The sequence below is a fragment of the Phoca vitulina genome, unplaced genomic scaffold, assembly GCF_004348235.1.
Source record: "Phoca vitulina isolate PV1807 unplaced genomic scaffold, GSC_HSeal_1.0 scaffold4, whole genome shotgun sequence".
NCBI classification, from domain to species: domain Eukaryota; kingdom Metazoa; phylum Chordata; class Mammalia; order Carnivora; family Phocidae; genus Phoca; species Phoca vitulina.
The window spans coordinates 43,207,022-43,228,586 of NW_022589707.1; the positions used below are offsets into that span (position 1 = coordinate 43,207,022).

The 21,565-nt window shown below is 45.0% G+C and overlaps 1 protein-coding gene across 4 annotated transcripts in view; it reads left to right on the forward strand.

The window, feature by feature from the left end:
- Positions 1-297: 297 nt before the first annotated feature.
- Positions 298-21,565, forward strand: part of OSBPL3 (oxysterol binding protein like 3) — a 175,551-nt gene continuing 154,283 nt past the window's right edge. For 3 of the 4 annotated variants that reach the window (XM_032401908.1, XM_032401910.1, XM_032401911.1), the window contains exon 1: positions 1,723-2,024. The gene's annotated coding sequence lies outside the window, so the exon portion shown is untranslated. Of the gene's footprint in view, positions 517-1,722; positions 2,025-21,565 lie in introns of those variants that run through there. The other variant, XM_032401909.1, reaches the window with a different exon arrangement.

Consider the following 21,565-nt stretch of genomic DNA (forward strand, 5'->3'; position numbering starts at 1 on the left):
AAAGTCTGAGCTGCTCAGGCATTCCGGGCTGGGCGTGGGCAAGGTGCTTCCTTGAATTCATTATGAGCGGTCCGGGCGCCGGCCAGACATGTTCGTCCACCTGGCGTTCCTCGGGTGCGGGGCGATGACTGAGGCATTTCCGAGTCTTTAGATTTTAGATCTTCTCCACTAAGGTTCTCCGTGTGTACGACGCGGGCAGCATCCGGCGAGTTCATTCTGCAGCGTGTCCGGATCCCCCGGCCCTCGCTCGCCGCCGGCCGGATCCCAAACTGACAGTCCCAGACATTCCGCGACAGGGATGGTTCTAGAAAGCGGAAAACGGAGCGCAATGAATGAAATGTGAATAGTGGGGCTCCGGCAAGAGACTTAGAAACCTCAGTGTGGGGTCAGTTGGGAGACTGGAAATGCGTCCAGTGCCACAAGTGATATGTGGCGCTGAATTTAACATTTTGGAGCCTCTCTTCTGCGTGGGGCACCAAGCCCGGCAAGCCACACTTCGTTGTTCAGCTCGGTCAGGTAGGTTAGCTGGGTCTTCGGGGAGGTTAAATACCTTGCATTTTCCATTTCCTTTGCCTGGAACGCTCTTCCCGAGACTGAGGTGTGGCAGCTCCCTTCCCTGGTTCAGGAACCTGCATAAAAGCCACCTCCGCCAAGAGGCCGTCAGGGCAACTTCGCAGCTTCCGATGCCTACTTAAGAAACCTCCGCATAGCAATTACCCCGGTGTTCATAGATCATCCGTATTTACTCGTTTGTTTATATATTTGTATATGTTCTTGTTTATGGTGTGCTTCCCATTAAAACCTCAGCTCCTGGAGAGCAGGAACCTGGTGTGCCATTATCACTGAAGCGAGTCCACATCTGCTCCAGGCGCACACAGTAGGCGCTCAGTAAATGTTAATTCCCTTTCCACCCAGCCATCTGCGGCACTCGACACATCTGCAGTCTCCAAACTGGCCCAGGTGCTCAGTTGCTGCGTTCTTGGTAGGATCAAAGGAGGCGGAGGAGCGAGTGGGCAGTTAAGTCGGGGACACTTCCTTGTCTATCAGGGAGCTCCGGCATGTTGTTAACTATGATGCTCTTTCTCCCTTCCCTCTTGCACATGAACAGCATAGAACAAAACGACCACACTCCCCTCAGTCTTCTCCTGGGACCCCGGCACGAATCTGAACCCACTCTCTCTGGATGTTAGGGTCACAGTCTTGGGCGGGTGTCCCACGCCGAATCTGTCCTTCGTCATCCGATGCCTGCAACCCTGCCTTCACTACGTTTTTTTCTCCTCCGTTCTCAATCCCTTTGCCTCTGACTTCCTCAAGAGGTCGAGTCCTCTGCCTGTTCGCACGTGTGTCTCCTGGAACCGTCTCCTTAAACCAGCCCCTCCCGCGCCGCCCTCACTTCTCCCTGTTCTCCCTCTCTTCCCTCCTTCCCCGGCCTGGAAACGCCACTCGAGGAACACTTATTGAGCCCCTTCGCGACGCTGCTGCAGCTCTCCTCTCCCTCCTCCCTTCCCACCTGCCGGGAACCCGGGTCCCAACAGCCCAGACTGCGTCATGGAATCCGCTCGCTCCTTGCAAGTACATCGCTCCACCTTCTTCCTCGGGGTCGACTCCTGATTGGTGGGAGTGTGGTCACTCAGCCGCCCTCCCCGCCCCGCTGGTGTGGCTCCGCCCCCAGGGCGGCCACAGGCTCCTCCTCCCCGTTCCGCCCCTTGCGCTGCTCCTCCCGCTAATCTACTGGCGGCGCGCGGAGAAGTTCTGGGCAAAGTACCGGGAACTGGCCGCGCGACTGCAGCGCCGGCGAGCCAGGCAGGGCAGTGCAGGGGACCCCAGCGCAAGGCGGCCAGTGCGCGGCGCGGGCTCGGGCCTCGCTGTCCTTCCTCGAGTGGCCGTGCCCGCCTCGGGCTCCTGCGGCTGGCTCGGGAACTGTCGGCTGCGCGTTGCGGGAGGACCGGAGAAGCGGGCTTTGCCGCCTCCCGGGTGTGTGGACGAAGCCCGGAGCCGCACACCGGAGAAGTAGGAGCGTGCAGGTAAGCGCTGGGACGCCCGCCAGAATGGTTCTGGGGTGGTGGGGGCCAGAGGCGGTGCGGGCTCGCAAGGGCTGCGGTTTGGGGCGCGCCACCAGTCACCGTAGGACCAGAGTCTGTCTCCTGCCGCCCAGGGAAGAACCGGCTGGTGGGGCAGCCCCGAGCAGGGGAGATTGCGGTCGCGGCCCGCGCCAGGCTCCGGGGAGGTAGGGCCGCGGTGCTGCTCTGAAGGGGACGGTTTGGCCGGGATTGACGGCGAGGAGGCGCCGAGCGCGGGGGCCTGGGTCCGGGCGCCGGAGGATTCGGCGCGGAGAGGCTGTCCTGGGCAGCCGAGAGGCGCGGCCCCGGGGCGGGAGGCACAGGAAACCTGTGTAAGTGGGCCGAGCGCGAGGCTTTACCACATCCGCGGGATGGGGCGTGCTGGGGGGACCTGGGCGACGCTGGCCGTGCAGGCGCCCGGCTCGCCTGCGTCCCCTGGCTCGGTTTGCCCCACTCCCGGTTTTCCCCGCCAGGAGCATACGCCCCTTGGGCGTCCCAGCGCCCTGGGAAACGTTTGCAGCTTCTAGAGTCCCTGAAGGGCATTATGGTAGATCGTCCAGATACTTATTTCTTACCGGAGCAAGCCGCCCTCCTTCGTTAATGCAACTTTCCGGCCACCTTCGGCACACTTGTACTCGTCTTCCTCCGTCTCACAAAGTACCAGTCTCAGTCGGGACCCTGAGCCGAGGGGGCTCTGAAGTCGTCGGTTTTGACGTGTCTGGGAACTGTGCTGAGGTGCATCAGGAGCCCCCTCCCCCCTCCCCCCTAGATGTTGCACTGACCCTCACAGTTTGAGAACTGGGTTGGGCGTTTATAAATATTTTAAGCTGCAGCTGCAGAAGAGATCCTAACACAGGTAAAAATGTAGGTCTGACTTCTGATCATCCACACTCTACGTCTGAGCATCTTACAAGATGAGGTTTCCCCTTCTGGCCAAAGGACACCAGTCAGGCAGGCTTGGGCTGAAATACACCCTAGCTAAATGACCATTTCCGCCCCCCCCCCCCCAACTTGCTGGCCCTCCACCCTGTTTGGTGTTCCTCATAGCACTCTCTCTCTGAAATTATCTCCTTGGGCTGTTTACTATCTGTCTTCCCCCACTAGAATGGAAGTTCCAGGAAAGCAGAGACCTTATCTGTCTTGTTCATCACTCCATCCCCAAAGTCAACAACAGTGCCTGACACACAGTAGGTCTGTAAGAAAAAATTATGGAATAAATGAATAAAAACTCTGTAAAATATGAAGAATGGTGGTTTCATACCTGGTTTTGATTTTCATGCTTATTTATCCGTTTTTTTTTTTTCTATTGGGAAAATTAACAAATACCAATAACTACTATAGATTGAGTACCTACTAAGAACAGGATATGTGCTAGAACTTTATATAGATTACCTCATTAAACATTATCATAGTCTTATTATTAGCTAGGTATTTCTAAGCAGATGGGAAGTTGAGGCTCTAGCAGCTTAACCAATTTCCCCAAGATTATCCTGGCAGAACTAAAATTCTAGTTCATTTTCTGTTGTGCTGGACCACTTCCAAGAAACTAAAATGTGGTTTTCACTATTACAATCAATAGATGTTTAGCTTTATTTGTAATAAAAACTATTGCTTAGTCAAAAGAATATTTGGTGCTTTATCATTATTGAGATACAGTTTCAGTACTAGCTAATAGTTACATTGTAGGACAGATACTACCAGGCTGCCAAAGTTTGCATTATCTCATTTAATCTTCACCATCTTATAGGCAGTGTCTTGAGGTTCATTTTTCATATCAAGAAACTGCAGCCTAGGTTCAAGAACTTGCCCCCAGTCAATAATAAATTGCTGAGCTTGATTTTTGTTAATAGTTCTTTCTGACTCTGAATCTTTAGCTCCTTCCACGACATGGAAATCTCTCCTGCTCTCACTATTTAATTAGTTGTTAACTTATGATAGAGTCCAGTGATACAATACATTAAAAGCACGTGAGGTTGGGCTGTAAACTTATCGCAGCTAATATCAAGCGTCTAGTTGTACTATTTTCTGAATTGTTGAGACTCTTTTTTTTTTAAAGGTTGTATTTATTTATTTGACAGAGAGAGACACAGCGAGAGAGGGAACACAAGCAGGGGGAGTGGGAGAGGGAGAAGCAGGCTTCCCGCAGAGCAGGGAGCCTGACGCGGGGCTTGATCCCTGGACCCCGGGATCCTGACGCGGGGCTGGATCCCTGGACCCTGGGATCAAGACCCGAGCTGAAGGCAGACGCTTAATGACTGAGCCACCCAGGCTCCCCTGTATTGTTGAGACTCTTACTGCCATTGATTTTTGTGGTTGAGTTTATGGTTTGTGGGCTTGGTAGATGGGGGACTTTTATTTATTTATTTTTATTTTTATTTTTTAAGATTTTTATTTATTCATTTGACAGAGAGAGAGACAGGAAAGAGGGAACACAAGCAGGTGGAATGGGAGAGGGAGAAGCAGGCTCCCCGCTGAGCAGGGAGCCTGATATGGGGCTCCATCCCAGGACCCTGGGATCATGACCTGAGCTGAAGACAGACGCTTAATGATTGAGCCACCCAGGCGCCCCGATGGGGGACTTTTAATAAGGAGCAAAGGAAATTCTTTCACTTAAATTGAAACTTTCACCTAAATCTAGAGAGAAATCGGATGGGTTTTACCCACTGTGGTAAATGAATTCTGAACACCGTAATGCTGTATGCCTCTTAAGGAAAGTGCTGGAAAGCCAGCTAGTTTCTGTTTCCATAAAAAAAAGAAAAGAAAAGAAAAGAAACCACGGCTAATTCTAAACACTTCTGCAGCAACCCTTTAGTAAGATAACTACATTTCAGCTCTTTGTATTCTTGTAGTGAAACTGAGGGCAAGGAGAAGTTAAATAAGCGTTTCATGGTTACCACCTAAAGGGCTAATAGCAAAATAGGAGTGGAAAGGAATTTGAGATCCTTTTTTTCTACTTCCATTCCAGTTTTAGGAGGTAGTATAAGGTTTTTCCCTTATTTGAGGGTCTGAATAATCCAGTTTTATTTATAACGTGCTTCTGGGAAGTACGATGTTTTCTTAATTGTTAATTCCATTTCAGGAGTACTCCAGGGAGGGTTGGGGAGCCCTCCAACCTAGAATACCCACAGAAGTAATGGGGGTGTGCACACAAAGGAAGATGGAAGCTGTTCAGTTGAAAGAGGCTTCCATGCATAATTGAGACTTGTTTGTAGTTCCCTGTGAATTTCTTTTCTGTCTACATCTTATTCATCAGCTTCTTAGCCCTCTCTTCTGGAAAATTCCCTCTTGAGTTCCAAATCACTAGTGTTCAGGCCATGTTCATGCTTACCCCAGCTCTTGGCTTTCTCCTCCTCAGCACCTTTCACATCAATTCTTTCCTGTTGCCCCTGCACCATGTTCGCTCAGGGGTCTTAGGGACTTCTGCACCCTGTCCTAACATTACTTATAGGTGGACATTCCTCCCTCAGGCTCTCCTGCATAGCACAGTCAGGTGAATTCTTTAAGTGCTGTCATGGTGTTGCTCAAAATTCCTGAGTGGCTTATATAGTTAATAATAATGAAATTAATAACAGCAGCAGCTGCTGAACTTCTTGTGCTGTACTGTCCTATGTGCTGTAGATGAGTTATTGCCTTTAATCCTCAGAGTGACTCCAGAGTAGGCACTGTTATTATTGTTTTTTAAAAGATTTTATTTATTTATGAGAGAGAGAGAGAGAGAGAGAGAGAGAAAGGAAGAAAGCATGTCCAACACATGGGAGGGCCAGAGGGAGAGGGACAAGCAGACTCCCCCGGAGAGCCTGATGTGAGACTCAATCCCAGGACCCCGGTATCATGACCTGAGCGGAAGGCAGGTGCTTAACCAACTGAGCCACCCAGGCGCCCTGAGTAGGCACTGTTTTTATACCTCCAGGTGAGGGTAGGAAAAGTTGTACTCCAGATGAGGCTGCTTTACAGCTAATACTAGATGGATCTGAGACTGAAACCCCGGGTCCTTTCTGTCCCCATTTAAGCCTAGAGTCCTTAGCCTAGAGTCAGGATCTGGCAGCCTGGGCTCAGAGCCCACCTTCACCCTTCATTCCCCAACCCTGTGCACAGGCAGCCTGAACTTTCTTCAGCAATGAAGCATTTTGCCTTTGCCCCTACACTCCTGTTGCCTAGAAAGCTCTTTCATTGTCTCTCACTGTGAAAAACCCAAGTTTTTCAAGGCTAAACTCATGAGCCACTTCTCACAGAATAATCTCTTTGAACTCAATCTCTTATAGCATTTAAAAAAAAAATGTGAGAGTCCCCAGTTCAGTTTCTGACCACTGAGTATGTGGGTTTCTTTCTTTCCTTTAGCACTTTGTTTCTTTCATTCCTCCCTCCATTCTCAACCAATTCCCCCACCCCAGTGCCTCCTGGCTTGTTATCTATTCAGATGTATTGTCTCCCTTACTAGATTGTAAATGCCTTGAAAGCAGGGCTAATATCCATTCCTCATGTTTCTATCCCTCAGACCACTAAGCGTGGTATATCCATAGTAGGATTCTCTTTTTAATCTCTCAATTAAAAAGAGAATTTGAAACAATTATATTTGGTTATATTCTGTTAAAATATTCTGTGAAAAAAGTCACTGGAATGTAGCATTTTGTTTCCCACTTTTTGATCCACAATACTGAAATGCCTTCATCAGTTTGGGATGAAGTAAAAGAAATCCCAGTTATTGAAATCCATGGAAAGTACCCATTCTGGTTGTTTTCACCGTGGATATATTGCAAGGAGATCTCAGACCCAGTCACAAAACAAACATTGTCTGTAGAATAAATGTCTTTTATATGCACTATTTTGTCATATATATGGTAATGCTGTTATTAAAAACGAATTAAAACTGTTAGGAATTTAAACTAAATTTTGTTCCCTATTTTATTGATAAATGAACATTTCATGTTTTGAACCTGATTTACTCGATCCTCTATGAATCAGCTCCGCTTCACAGTTCATCAGTCATCACTTTGTTCTGTGTTTTCCAGTCCCATTGAACTAAGTTCAGCCCCTGCCGGTATCCTCAGGGCTGTGCGTAATGTGCTTGCGCCTCCCAGCTTTGCATAAACTTCTGTCCTCTTTATAATCTCTTCCTCACCCACATTCACCTGGCTAATTCCCACTCATGCATCATGTTTCAGCATGGATGCCCCGTGCAGGAAGTCTTCCTCTGTTGCCTCCAAGTTGAAGTTGGAGAAAGAACCTCCTGGCACCCTGCGCCTATCCATTTTATAGGGAGCAGTTAACATACAGTTTTGTAACTGTCGACCACTGGACTGAATCTTTCCTGAAACCACTGATTCTTATTTGGTTTACATTCGAATCACTTAGGGATCTTTTAAAAAATTTCCCTACTTAGGCCCCACTCCCAAAGCTTCTGGATCCAGTGACTTGGGGTAAGGAGGGTTGGTCACTGGAGTTGTTTTGTTTTCTTTTAGAGGAGTTTTCTCATTCTGTATTATAGCTGGATAGTATTCCATTGTGTGAATGTAACATACTTCATCTACTTATTTAAATTTTTAAATTTTTATTTTATTTTTTTACTATTAACATATAATGTATTATTTGTTTCAGGCGTACAGGTCTGTGATTCATCAGTCTTACACAATTCACAGCGCTCACCATAGCACATACCCTCCCCAGTGTCCATCACCCAGCCACCCCATCCCTCCCACCCCCCACCACTCCAGCAGCCCTCAGTTTGTTTCCTGAGATTAAGAGTCTCTTATGGTTTGTCTCCTCTGGTTTCGTCTTGTTTCATTTTTTCCTCTCTTCCCCTATGATCCTCTGCCTTGTTTCTCAAATTCCACATATCAGTGAGATCATATGATAATTGTCTTTCTCTGATTGACTTACTTCGCTTAGTTACTTATTTTTCAATAACAGCTTTATGGAGATATAATTCATATTTTATACAGTTCACCCACTTAAAGTATACAATTCAATGATTTCTGGCATATTCATAGTTGTGTAACCATCATCATAATTAATTTTAGAACATTTCATCACCCCAGAAGAAATCACACCCATTAGCAGTCTTCTCTTTTACCCTGAAACCACTAACCTACTTTATGTCTGTGTGGATTTGCCTATCCGGGACATTTCATGTAATTGGAATCATACAGTATGTTGTCTTTCTCTGTTTAGCTTCTATCACGGAATTGTTGTATTCAGAGTTCATCTCTGTTATAGCTTGAATCAGCACTTCACTGTTTTTATTGCCTAATACCACCCCATTGTATGTAATACCATGTTTTATTTATCCATTTGCCCATTGATGGAACTGGTATTGCTTAGTAAAGCCTCTTTGAGTGGTCCTAACGGGCAGTCAGGAACTGAACCAGAAGTTCCTTTGAGTCTTGTTTATTGTTGTGTCTCGGGGCTAGAGCGGTGTTTCGCGTAAGATAGATGTGTGAGAAACATCTGAACGAAAGAAGCATTTTCCAAAAAGTACAACTCCTGTTACGTCGGTGTCATCAAAAAATGTCATTAAAAAGAGATCCTCATAGTTGATTGTTTAGATCCCAATTTGAGCAACTATACAACTGTTAAGATAAGGAAATTTGGACATGGATGAAATGTTACAATTTTTTTAGCATTTGCTTCAGAATAATTTGAGGTTGGGCAGGGAGTTTAGAAGGAACAAGTTAATGATGACTGAAGCTGGGTGATGAATTCATGGAGTTTTTAATACTGTTCTCTGTATTTGCTGTTTACCAGGGCAGCCATTGGCCACGTGTGGCTACTGAGCCCTTGGAATGTGGCTAATCCATATTGGCATGTACTACAAGTGTAGCATATACCCTGAGTTTCCAAGAGTTAGTACGGAAAAGAATGTAAAATTATCTCAATAATTTTTGTTTATATGTTCAAATGATATTTTGGACATAGTACGGTAATATATAATTAAAATCAATTTCACCTGTTCCCTTTTACTTTTTTTAATTGGCTACTTGAAAATTAAAATTACATATATGGGTCATATTACATTTCTGTTGGGACAGTGCTGCTGTATACTTTTACATATATCTGAGATTTTTCATAAGTTAAAATCAAAGACATTTGATTTTTTTAAAAAGTCTGAAGTAAAATATTTTTCATAAATGATCCCTCTTATGTGAAAAGATTGAGAAATATTGATTTGCTCGAAGAAGATTTTTTTTTAATTTTTTTTATTGTTATGTTAATCCCCATACATTACATCATTAGTTTTAGATATAGTGTTCCATGATTCATTGTTTGTGCATAACACCCAGTGCTCCATGCAGAACGTGCCCTCCTCAATACCCATCACCAGGCTAACCCATCCTCCCACCTCCCTCCCCTCTAGAACCCTCAGTTTGTTTTTCAGAGTCCATCGTCTCTCGTGGTTCTTCTCCCCCTCCGATTTCCCCCCCTTCATTCTTCCCCTCCTGCTACATTCTTCTTCTCGAAGAAGATTCTTTGTAGAAGCTTATAGCAGGCAGGGTGTAGTCTTACAGTGTCATTCCTGGGCTTGCTTCACCTACGTGAAAATTCAAAACCTCTTTGATAATAAATAGAGTAGCAGCATGAGGGAGTTGTTCCTTTAGTTATTTCTCTGATGCTTTTGTTTTAAAAAGTTGATGACATATTTCCTTCATCTTGGAGAAATACAGAAAATGCAATGGTAATGTCATTGTTCTTAGTTACAGGGTTTATACCCTGAAATCGAATTTTTCTGGACTTGATTTATCATCACCCTGCCTCAATCTGTTTGTTTGTGAGTCAGAATTTGATTGTTTCTAGGCTCCCCAAGACCCCTGGAATATGAGTGGAATATGATTCTTAAATAATAATAAGTGGATTTATGGCTGAGAAGCACGTTGCTTTCATATAAAATTTCTTTAGATAAGCATTATGTCACTCTCTGGATGTCTGTGTTTACTCACAGAGAATGGACCCGAATTGAAAAATAGCTTTAATGTAAGCAGAACAGAATCAAATTGCTGTGAACGGCGCAAGAGATCATCAAAGGATCTGTGACTGTCAGTTTAAAATTGAATTTATTGTTTTGTTTACTCTCTACAGTTAACATATTAAAATCTGATTTTTAAAAAAAATGTGTGGGTAGGGGCGCCTGGGTGGCTCAGATGGTCAAGTATCTGCCTTCGGCTCAGGTCACAATCTCCAGGTCCTGGGATCGAGCCCCATGTTGGGTCCCCAGCTCAGAGGGGACTCTGCTTCTCCCTCTCCCTCTGCCTCTCCCCTTGCTGTGCTCTCTCTGTCTCTCTCCCTCTCAAATGAATAAATAAAATCTTAAAAAAAAAATGTGTGGGTCAAACACTTTTCTCAATATGACATTTCTCCACTTACGTATTAAAATGTAGTACCATTAAAGATTCCCATACTTGTTTTCTTTCTTGATATCAAACGCTGTAATACAAGAACTTTATAGTTTAACTTTTATAAAACAAATTTTTCTTCCCCAAATTGTTTGTGGTGGACAGTGATCTGAAATGTTACAAAGCAAAAGCTAATTAATATTATTTTTTAAATCTCACGAACATTATTAAACTTGAAGTAAATGCCTCCCTGGAATGAAAACACGGGAGTAGGCTTTCTGCTTATACACATAATAAGTACTTATTGAGGACACACACTGTGTGGGGTGCCAGCCTGTACAGGAGGTACGGTGAGGAATTAGGCAGACGTGGAAGTTCCCTTCAAGGAGCTTACAGTTTATTTATTTTTATTTTTATTTTATTTTATTTTTTTAAAGAAATGATTATTATTATTTTTTTAAGATTTTATTTATTTATTTGACAGAGAGAGACACAGTGGGAGAGGGAACACAAGCAGGGGGAGTGGGAGAGGGAGAAGCAGGCTTCCCGCGGAGCAGGGAGCCTGATGCAGGGCTCGATCCCAGGACCCTGGGATCATGATCTGAGCCACCCAGGCGCCCAAGGAGCTTACAGTTTAGATAGGGGATGGAGATATTAAACAGTCACAGAGAATTCGTCAGTTACGATGGGGATATGTGGCTCAAAGGGAATGAGTCTGGATTTTAATTGGGACTCTGGGGAAAAAAGTTCCATTTTTCTGTAGGTCATGATTCAGGCTGCTGATTTTCTAAAGAAGGAGGAGAAAGAGAATGGGGCTGGGAATCCTCAGAGGACGACCCAAGCAGAATCCTGCCCTGTTTGTGTCTTTTTGCTGCTTGCGGGAGGGGAGGTCAGGTGGAACTGAGTGGGAGGAGGGATTTAATGTCTCTTTTGAGCTTTTGAATTGCTTTCTATGATGCTACACAGTTTTGTTTATTTGCTACTGGGAATTGAATCCAAAGTTGAGTTTTTAGCGCCTTTGTAACTGAAATTGAATGAGATACAACCACCTATTCTCTAGCATGGCCATGAAAGTAGCTTAATCACTTGCTGGCTCTAATTCTAAAGTAGCTCATTGTCTAGCGTGTGAGATGCAGTGAGTTTGGGGTATTTGAAGGCCTCCGAGAATATAGGGAAGACCCAATTGGGTTTTTCTCACAGGTTCAGAGCTGCTTGAAGCCAATTTCTAGTGTATATAAAATTAACTGAGGTGTCCTTTGGAGCTTGTTGGTGTCATTAGGGAATGGGGAGCCATGCTGCCTTGAAAGGTGGTGATGATAATTACAGAGAGGAATGAAAACGGCAGTGGCAGCTAGTAACTGAAGCACTTAGTACGGTGTGCTAGCCCAAGTGCTTGGCTTCACGACCTCCTTCGATCTTCCGATAACCTGTGAGGTGGCTGTCATGGTCTCAGTTTACCAGTGACCAAACAGAGGCGGGGGAGCAATTACTGGTTCTTTGGTTGTCCAGAAGCCACTCACCCTTCCTGATTTCCATTTGAGGAATCACTTCTTTGCATCTAGTTTGCTGCGACCAGAACAAGGGCTCCATTCTCCCCGGCCCCGGGTGGCCCTGCGAGCCAGGCTGGACTCTGGGTCCAATGCCAAGGACCGTGGAGATTCTGCTGCTGAGGGTGTGTCCTGTCTGTACCACATTGTTGTGGTCTGGCTTCAGTTCTCATGAAGCTGTGCCAGGGCTTGCCTCTCAGCTCCTCTCAAGTCCTTAAACTGGTCGTGGAGAGCAAAATGGAGTCTTTCATGTCAAGGAGAAGCCTGGATCGAGCAACGATGCTAGCAGTTAAAGGTGCTGCAGCTAGGAGAGGCCGCCGGGACTGATGTCAGCTGACTCCCCAGAACTGGTCACGAGCAGACCCAGAGGAGGTCTGCGGGGGCCGAGACCCATAAATCCCGCTAAAAAGAGGAGGATTGGGGCGCCTGGGTGGCTCAGTCGATGGGGCGTCTGCCTTCGGCTCAGGGCCCTGGGTTCGAGCCCCACATCTGGCTCCCTGCTTAGCTGGGAGCCTGCTTCTCCCTCTCCCTCTGCTGCTCCTCCTGCTTGTGCGCCCTCCCTCGCTCTCTCTCTGTCAAATAAATGAAGTCTTAAAAAAACAAAGGGGAGGATTTGGGCAGCAAACTGTCACTTCAGACCTGAGTCCTCTATGTCTGACCACTTAAAAAAGGCAGCTGCCGCGGAAGGCTCTGCTGGATGGATCTCGCAACAGAATGGATCATTCCCTGCTTGAACATCGGAAGCAGTGAGTGCGAGAGCTGACCCGCACCAGACCGGACGCAGGCCTTATCTCAACTGCACGCCCACGCACTGACTTCATGTTTGGTTGCTTAACTTCCTACACCCCTCCGTTATCTGTTTGTTGTGTGGCCTGTTGTGTGTTCTGCTCTGGGTGCTGTGTAAGAAGCCAAGTTTAATCACGTGGTGAAATGTCACTGAGTTTGGAGTCCTGAACCTGCTTTATAATTATGATTAACTTGCTTTATGAGTGAATAAAGCCGGCATTAGAAAGACAACTTGTGTGTGCGACTTCATAGCATGCTCTCGATGCTCTTATTTTTCCAAGATAGTTTTTTTGCGTTTCATTTGCCAAGTTGGTTTCTTTGACTTCCACTCAAAGAAACCTTGGTTGTCAGAGGCCTGGAGAGGCTTAAGTAGTTTACTCCCAGTCACAAGGGGAACAAGTGGCCGAAGCAGGGTGCAATCTGGTCATTCTGCTTCTATTGCCAGGCCCTTGGCCAGAGGGGCCCTCGGTGCGGGGAGAGCACTGGACTGGGAGCCAGAGAATCAGAGGATGGACTCAATCCCTGCAGTGCCTCTGTCTCTGTGGCCCTGGGCCATTCACTGCCGTTTTAGGCCGAACTGGAAGGACAGGATGAAATCTACCCATATCTAAATGACACCCGGCTTGAGAAGATTTCCTCCTCCGTGAGATATTTGGGCCTACAGCGTCCCAGTTTCTAAAGGCTTTCAGTTTGAGGTTTGAGGTGTGGTCTGAGGCAGTGGTTTTCAAAGTGGGTTCCAGGAGTTGCTGTATCAGCATTCCCTCAGAGCTTGTTAGAAAAGCAGATTCTTGGGCCTTCGCCCAGACTGACTGAATCAGAAGCTCTGCAGGTGGGCCCGGCAATCTGCGTTTTTGCAAGCCCTTCGGGGGATTCTCATGCACACTGAAGGCATTTTCATTTCATTAAAAACAATTTATTGTGTATAACGTGCTACCTAGAAGCAGGGAGCTTGAAAAAATCGGTCCCAGCGCTGCTGTCAGGGAACATTCATTCCAGGAGGCAGATATAAAGGCACAGTTGTGAGAGACAAGGAGGGGTGGGTACTGGCTGGGAACAAGGTATTGCCCTATTGGAGGAGCACAGAGGCGCTTTTGCAGAGAAGTGGGCATTTGAGCCAACCCTCAAAGGATTCATAGGATGAAGGAAGGGAACAGAGGGCACGGTAGAAAGCACATCCTGCAGAAAATGCAGGATGAGTCAGGGCGTAGCATTTTAAGGAATGAGGAACCTTCCAGTTTGATGATAAGAACAGCTTTAAATGGAAAAAGTGACAGGATAGGAGAACAGAGAGGTAGGTTGGGGCCGAGCTGGAGTGGATCCTGAATCCCCTAGGAAGCGTTTGGACTTTATTCTGTAGACAGTGAAAAAGGAGGGGACATGGTGGGAGCCATCTTAGAGGAAGTATTCTAGTGCTGGTAGAGAAGGTAAGAGGCAGGGAATACAAGCACGGTGAGCCTGACCTGGGGTCGTAACAATGGGGAAGAAAGGAAAAAGACAACTCAGAAATACTGGAAGGTTAGAATGATAGTCCCTAGGTACTTTAGGGGTCTGGGGGACGGGGTTGAGGGAGAAGGCAAAGATGATTCTATGGGAGATAATAAGCAGTGTTGGTAAAATCAGGTAAAAAAAGTTTCAGCCTTACATCATACCTTCCAGAAAAATAAATTCCACATGGATCAAAACTTTAAAACAATTAGGCAACAAATCAGGGCTTTTGTTTTTGTTTTTCCAGAGAACTGGTTGATAAACATTTACTGGTACCCACTGTGTATCATAAATATAAAGTATCTTTTGAAGGATACACAAGAGGTTGGAAACATCAGATTCCCCAAGAAAGGGAGAACGGTGGCAAAAGGACAGGTGTGATCATGATAGAAATTGCACCTTTTGAATTTTGTTCCACATGAATGTATTATTGTGCAGTAAATATTAAAGCAAACAAAAAAAGCAACTTTAAAGTTTCAGGCCTATGTGACTGTGTTATTTAAGGTGCCATGAATACTATAAGGGAAAATAGGAAGATGGAATAGATTTTAGGGAACAAGAAAGCTTTTGGTTTTGAACATGCTAGGCTCGAAGCGTATGGGTGGCATCATTGGAGATGTCCAGCAGGTAACTCAGAAGAGAGGGCAAAGCTGGTAATCACCTCTGGGAGTCAGCGGTTTAGTTGAAATTATGACAGTTGAAGTTTCCAAGAGAGGCCCAACTTGTACAACCTTTCGGGCAGGTCCCCGGAGAGAAAGGGGGGAGAGATGCATGTGGTACCTTGGGGAATGCCAGCTATGAGGTAGGTTGGGGAAGGGTAACTTGTCATAAGATAGGAGGACCATTTAATGCTCATAATAGTAGCTTCCTTTAATGGATTGTCTACAAAAAGTGAGGCCCTCTTCTCAGTACTTTTTGAAAGAATATCACTTGATTTAATTCTTGCAGCCACTCAATGGTGGGGGCGGGGCGGTGTGTGTGTGAAGGGAAATGTTACTTCCGTGATTGCTGATGAATGCAGGAGAGTAATTCCAAAGAGTAAACCAGCAGAGAGCTCCTGGGGGGGGGAGGGGGGCTGTGAACAAGAGCAAGACCTTGAAATGTGGTAAGATTTTAAAGATCAAGACATTTTAGGCCAAGAGAGTGTTGAACAACGGCTGCAAGAGGTGCTATCTGATGTCGCTGGAGGGTAGCAATTCAGGGGAGCTTGAGGGCAGTGCACAGTTACTCTGTCCTCTGCAGCTGGGGAGCCACAGAGTGTTTCTAAATAAAGGAATATACTTTCATCCGTTTAAATGCTCTATTACTGGAGCAGTTACTTTGTGTGCATTGGTGGGGAGGAGGGATGGTAGGAGACAGGAGAAGTTACCGTAAAACTTTGAGCTAGATCGTGTAGATGGCCTCTGAAGACAGGTATTCAGGGTACCTGCAGACAGGAACTGTATGGCTAGGGCCAGTTCACTCTTAGTTGGTTTTCTGATTCACGGTAAATTTGCCTACGTGATGGCATATTGTTTATCTTTTTTCTCTTCGTCTGTCAGTAAATTATGGGCCACAGCCTATATTTTCCAGAAGGCTGTCAATGGGGAGTAAGGAAAGTGGAAGTGAATGAAAAAATGATTATTGGTTGACGTATATTTTTATGCCGATTATTTATGAGTTGTGCTGAGACGTCATATTCCTGTCTCAAGACCCAAGCAAGTTCTGCCTCTGTTCTTCACAGAGACTCTGTGTCAGCAGTTTTTTTTACCTTGTCAATATACATGTACACAAACAACGTCCAGTTTGCCCTAAGTAGGTGTTTAACTCTGTCTTTTTCTAGCCCAGGATTGTCTTACGTTTACTGTGTGTGTATCCCTTAGGAATAATGCTGATACTGAGTCGAAAAGGGGTAATAGCTGTGGCCTAAACGTGGTTCAGAGAAAGGATGGCATGGGCTTCGTGCAAACCTGCTAAGGAGCTGTACTCCTGACTTGTCATTCCTGTTTTTCTAGTAGCATTCCAGTTGGTTCGTTACTTTGAGTTCTGCATCATTTGTTCCTTGTTTAAGGGCCTGGAAGTGCCTTGGGCTCCCTGGCATCCCAAGGTTTTATTTTCATAGGTGTTTGCAGATAAGCGTGGATGGATGTTTATGCAAGGTATCTGCCTTTTCTGATCCACGGATTAAGACACCTTGTCTGACAAAGGCCTGGGACCAGAAGGACAGAATGTTGGAATTTGGGTGTTGGTGAACTGTTGGGCGTAATGGTCCGGAGAGGTGCCCTGATTTTCCTTCATTGCTAATAACTTGACACATTAGTTGGGCAAAATAAAGCCATGTTCTTGGGTCTTGCTCTAGCTGCTTAGCTCGTTCTGAAGCTTAGCATATCACAGACTTGCCCACATCCCCGTGGATACTACTGTGTCTCCCTCCACTCTCTCAGAGGAGTTGTGTGCGAATTGGCTAAGTGTTAGTAGATGTGAAGGGGGCTCCGGAGGAGATGAGAGCCACGTGGTTGCTAATTGGGAAGGAAGCCAGCTGGAGGAACGTGGCCCGTGTGAATGGGCCTCACAGTCAGCCCCGTGACCTGGCATTTTCTCTGGGGCGGTGGTTCCGAGCTTCAGCAGCTCCAGAATGGCCTTCAGGGCCTGTTAAAACACAGAGTGCTGGCCCTGCCCCTAGAGTTTCTGAGTTAGTGGATCTGTGGTGGGGCCCGAGATTCTGCATTTCTAACAAGTTCTCAAGTGATGTTGATGCTGCTGGTCTGGGGACCCCTTTGAAAATCCAAACCTTGGTTCAGTAGGCAGAAGGCTGAGTCTCGACAGCCCTGAGTCTGCTCTGACTTGGGAAAGGACCAGAGGATTCTGGTTATCATCATGGTTAGGTTATCATAACCTCCATAATTTGTATGTATGTTCATGTTTCTAAATCACATTAATATACTTTGCTTCTCACAACAAAATAACGCTGTGAGGTAGGCAGGACAGGTATTAACCTTGTTGCATAGCTGGGGAAAATCTGACTGAGGACCTTGGGTAAAGTGAGTGACTTCCCTGAGGGGCAAATTGCAGAGCTGAGATTATGTCTAGATTTTCTCACCACAGCTGTAGTGTTCCTTCTAGTTTCACTAGCCTTTACAGCTAGCGAAAAGCTTAGAGATGAGCTGCTCTGTTAATGCTCAGACTTTGTTTTAATCACCTTCCCGACTCCAAAATAGCTTTCCATTTTAGAACAGTTTTAGATTTCCAGAAGAGTTGTGAAGATCCTAGAGTTCCTGTGTGCCTCACACTCAGTTTCCCCTGTGGTTACTGTCTTACGTGAGGAAGGTCCATTTGTCTCAGTTAATGAACCAACACTAATACATTATTATTAACCAAAGTCTATACTTCATCCCAATTTCCTTGGTTTTTACCTAATACACTTTTTCTCTTCCACGATTCCTCATTTTTGATGACCTTGACAATTTTGAGGCAGGCTGGTCAGGCATTTTGTAGAATGGCCCTCAATTGGGATTTGTCTGGTGTTTTTCTCATGATTTAGACTCGGGTTATGTGTTTTTGGGAGAAAGATAAGAGAGATGAAGTGCCATTCTCCTCACATCATATTGAGGGTACGTACTGCCAACATGATTTGTCACTCTCCAAATGACCTTGATCAGCTGCTTGAGGTACTGTTTGTCAGGTTTCTCCACTGTAAAGTTACTCTTTCCCCAACCCACTATGTGCAGTCCACACCTAAGGAGTGGGGAGTTATGTTCACCTCCTTGACAGTGGAGTATCTACATACATTATTTGGTGGTTTTTGCATGTTAGGTTTGTCTAACCCTCATTTATTGATTTATTTAATCAGTATTTATATCCATGTGGATTCATGGATGTTTATTTTATATTTTGGGTTATAATCCAATAGTGCTTTATTTATTTTGTCGCTATAATTGTACTGGTTTTGGCTAGTAGGTGCACTTTCAGTTGGTTCCTCTGTTCTTTTGACATAAGCGCATCACTGTCAATTTTTTTTTTAGCATGTTCTTACTTTCTGGAGCTACAAGTTGTTCTAGATTCATTGTGTATAATTCCTGTGTCAGCCCTAGAATAGTGTTTTTAATGTTGGTCTTGATCCACTAAATTGATTTCATCATCCAATACCTAAGCACCACCCAGAGTGAAAGCACTGATCCATTTCTACCCATCACATGTTAAAAATAAGGAAATCGGCATCTTAAAAGGTGAGATGGCTTAGCCAAGGTCAAGTGTAGTTGGTAGCAAAGCTGGTGCCAGGACCAGCTCCAGGTCCTCTAGACTTCTAGTCCTGGGTTTTTTCTACCATTTTATGTTGGCAACTTTTGCCAATCTGAACCTGGTTCAGCATTCTCCCACCTCACCCACACCCTTGTGCGTAGGCAATCAAATGTGAACTCACCTTGAGGTACTGCTGTCTACCCAGGACAGATATGAGAGAGTACTGGCCAGATGCCCTGTGGAGACTGCCATGGCATGTGTGTGCTTTCCTGTCAGAATGGGGTTTTGTAATGTGAACGACTAACAAACCCACAGAATGTGACCACTGATATCAGCGCTTGGCAACTGAGGTTCTCCATGACTGGTCTGTTTTGTGGAGAAGCGGGGACAGAAGAGAGGCTCGTTGAACTCATGCAGTCTTCATTTGAGTTCTCCCCTTTCAGTGGGGAAGGCAAAAAGAAGTGAATTCAAGCAGCAGAACCTCCAAATTTTACTTCATCCTGTGAACTCCTGGGATGCACAAAGACAGAGCTGAACAAAAAGGGTTTTGGTGTTCTGAAGGCCCAAGCAACCTGTTATTAGGGTCTGGTGTGAATAATCAATTACACCACGAAGCTTATTTTCCTTTGTGGGAGGAAATAATCCAGTCACCAAAAGGTTCCTAAGATGCAGGGAATAATAAAAGACAAACTTATTTCATATCCATTTCTCAGAATGTTTCATTTCAAAAGACATTTTTTGAAAATTTTAATGATTGGGGGTGAGTGCTCTGGCTGAAAAATTATTCCTATAAAGGGGTTTAAAGGACTAGGGCAGTAGTGATGCATTAGGACATTTTGTTTGTAAGGAACAGAAACCTGTCGAGCTTAAAGACAATTTAAGAGAAAATTTGTAGGGTGCCTGTGTGGCTCAGTCGGTTAAGGGTCTGACTCTTGATTTCAGCTCAGGTCATGATTTCAGGGTTGTGAGATCGGGCCCTGTGTGGGGCTCTGCACTCATCAAAGAGTCTGCTTGAGATCCTCACTTTCCGTCTCCCCCTGCCTCTGCCCCGACTTGTGCCCTCTAAACAAATAAATAAAATCTTAAAAAAAAAAAAAAAGAAAATTTCGTGGTGTATATTGCTGAAAAGTCCATGAGTAGGGCTAGCTTCAGGCATGGCTGGATCTAGGGGCTCAAATCATGTCATCAGGGTCCTGTTTCTTGCCATCTCCTACCCTGTTTTTATCTGGCCTCATTCTCAGGCAGGCTTTCTCCGCTGTACCTCTTAGCAGGTATTGACTTATTTCCTGCAAGCCAAGCAACTGTATTCTGGAGATGCTTATTGCCTCTGGTTGTCCCTGCCTCTACTCATGCTCCTAACTCTGAACCAGTAACGGGGGCCAGAGTCATCAGGGTTGTCATTGGCCAGGTGTGGGTCTGGTGAGGTGCTGCTACCAGATAGATGAATTGGCTGGACAAACAAGAATAATGGATGTTCATTCTTTACAGTGTTGTGAACACTCAGGGTAAATGCTTGATGAATGACTAAATGCTCAGCTCTTATGCTCTTTATTCATTTGTTTATTTAGTCCCTTCCCAAGCTACTCATTTATTTTGTGGACTTGTGAGTTCTTTTAGTGAGACCTCCTAGTCATTCCTTGATTAATCTACTGACTTGACTGCTAGCCCTTGTTAGGCCTTCAGCAAATGCTCTTCTTGCTGTTAATGCTAATTGCAAGGCCAATTTCAGCTAGTCTTGGCTAGATGATGGTGATCCTCTCTTTGAACCTGTTTAACCATGTCAGTGTTCAACAATTTATGATTGTTTTTGGCTGAATGGTCAGCATAGATGCCTTTAATAAATCTTCTTTGCTACTGGAGGAAGGGAGGTAACTTTTGATCTTCTTTTTTCCCTTGATGCTATTTCTAGCTCAGATCATTAGTAGTTAGTTCTGATCCTTCCTTCTGTAAGGGGAGACCAATTTTTATTTTTTATCATTACATGAGCCAAGAATTAGGAGTTCTAAGTTTAAGAAAAAATTCACCTGCAAGTTTGATTATTCAGATCTCTTTCTTGTTTTCCTTGTTGCTACCTGCCTTCCGCAAATTTCACTGCTTATTAACACCTTTGCCTGAAGGTAGATAAGATAAGATCAAGGAGTCCATGTAATTAAAACTTTGACAGCATCCTGTCTTTTTTCTTGTTTCTTCCTGAGGGACTACCTCCTTGGCAATGTTTCTGTGCAAAACCAGTTTGTACATTGACCAACATGAACTGTGACGGATTATCTGTGAATTTCAGTTAATCATCTTTCTCCTGTTCCTTTTACAACAGGAATTTGAATGTTGGCTGCAAAGTCACCTCCCTCTGGTAGGTGCCTGGACTTCAGATCTTTTCCTTGGTCTTCTTCTTGAGTCCTGTTGAGATCAAGTTAAACATGAAAGTAATGTCAAGTTCAGAAGAGGATAAGTGTTTGGGTCTATTCATCAGTCTTGGAAGGCGTGTTAGTTTTATATTTCACAGCCAACTAGAAAAGATATTTTAAAAACATGTCTTTAGGGGCGCCTGGGTGGCTCAGTTGGTTAAGCATCCGACTCTTGGTTTCAGCTCAGGTCATGATCTCAGGGTCATGAGACCCAGCCCCACGTTGGGCTCCACACTCAGTGCAGAGTCTGCTTGAGATTCTCTCTCCCTGTCCCTCTGCCCCTACCCGCCCCTCAAATAAATAAATAAACCTTTACCAAAAAAATCTGTTTTCATTGCATAGATAATTGAGTTTACTATACATTTATTTTGTCTGTTTCTGTGTTTATTTGAAGCACTGCTTGACTAAAGCTCAGTGCCATCAGCTTTTTAGCTTCCATTTTGAATCTCTAAAGTATTTGTATCTGGGTTATGGTCAAGATTCACAAAAACCATTTTGATGAGGTTTCTCATTCATATATATATATATATACACACACACACACACACACACACGCTATATAAGCAGGGCGGCCTTTGTATTATGAGAATATTTTTAGAACACTAATGAAGTGGAAGAGTTTGTGTTTCATTTCCCTTGGCTTTCCTCTATTCAGACACCTGCATTTGCCATTAATTACTACTCCCATGGCACTCTCTCTTTCTTTGTCTGTTGTGCAGTGTTTTAAAATAATAGTGGGA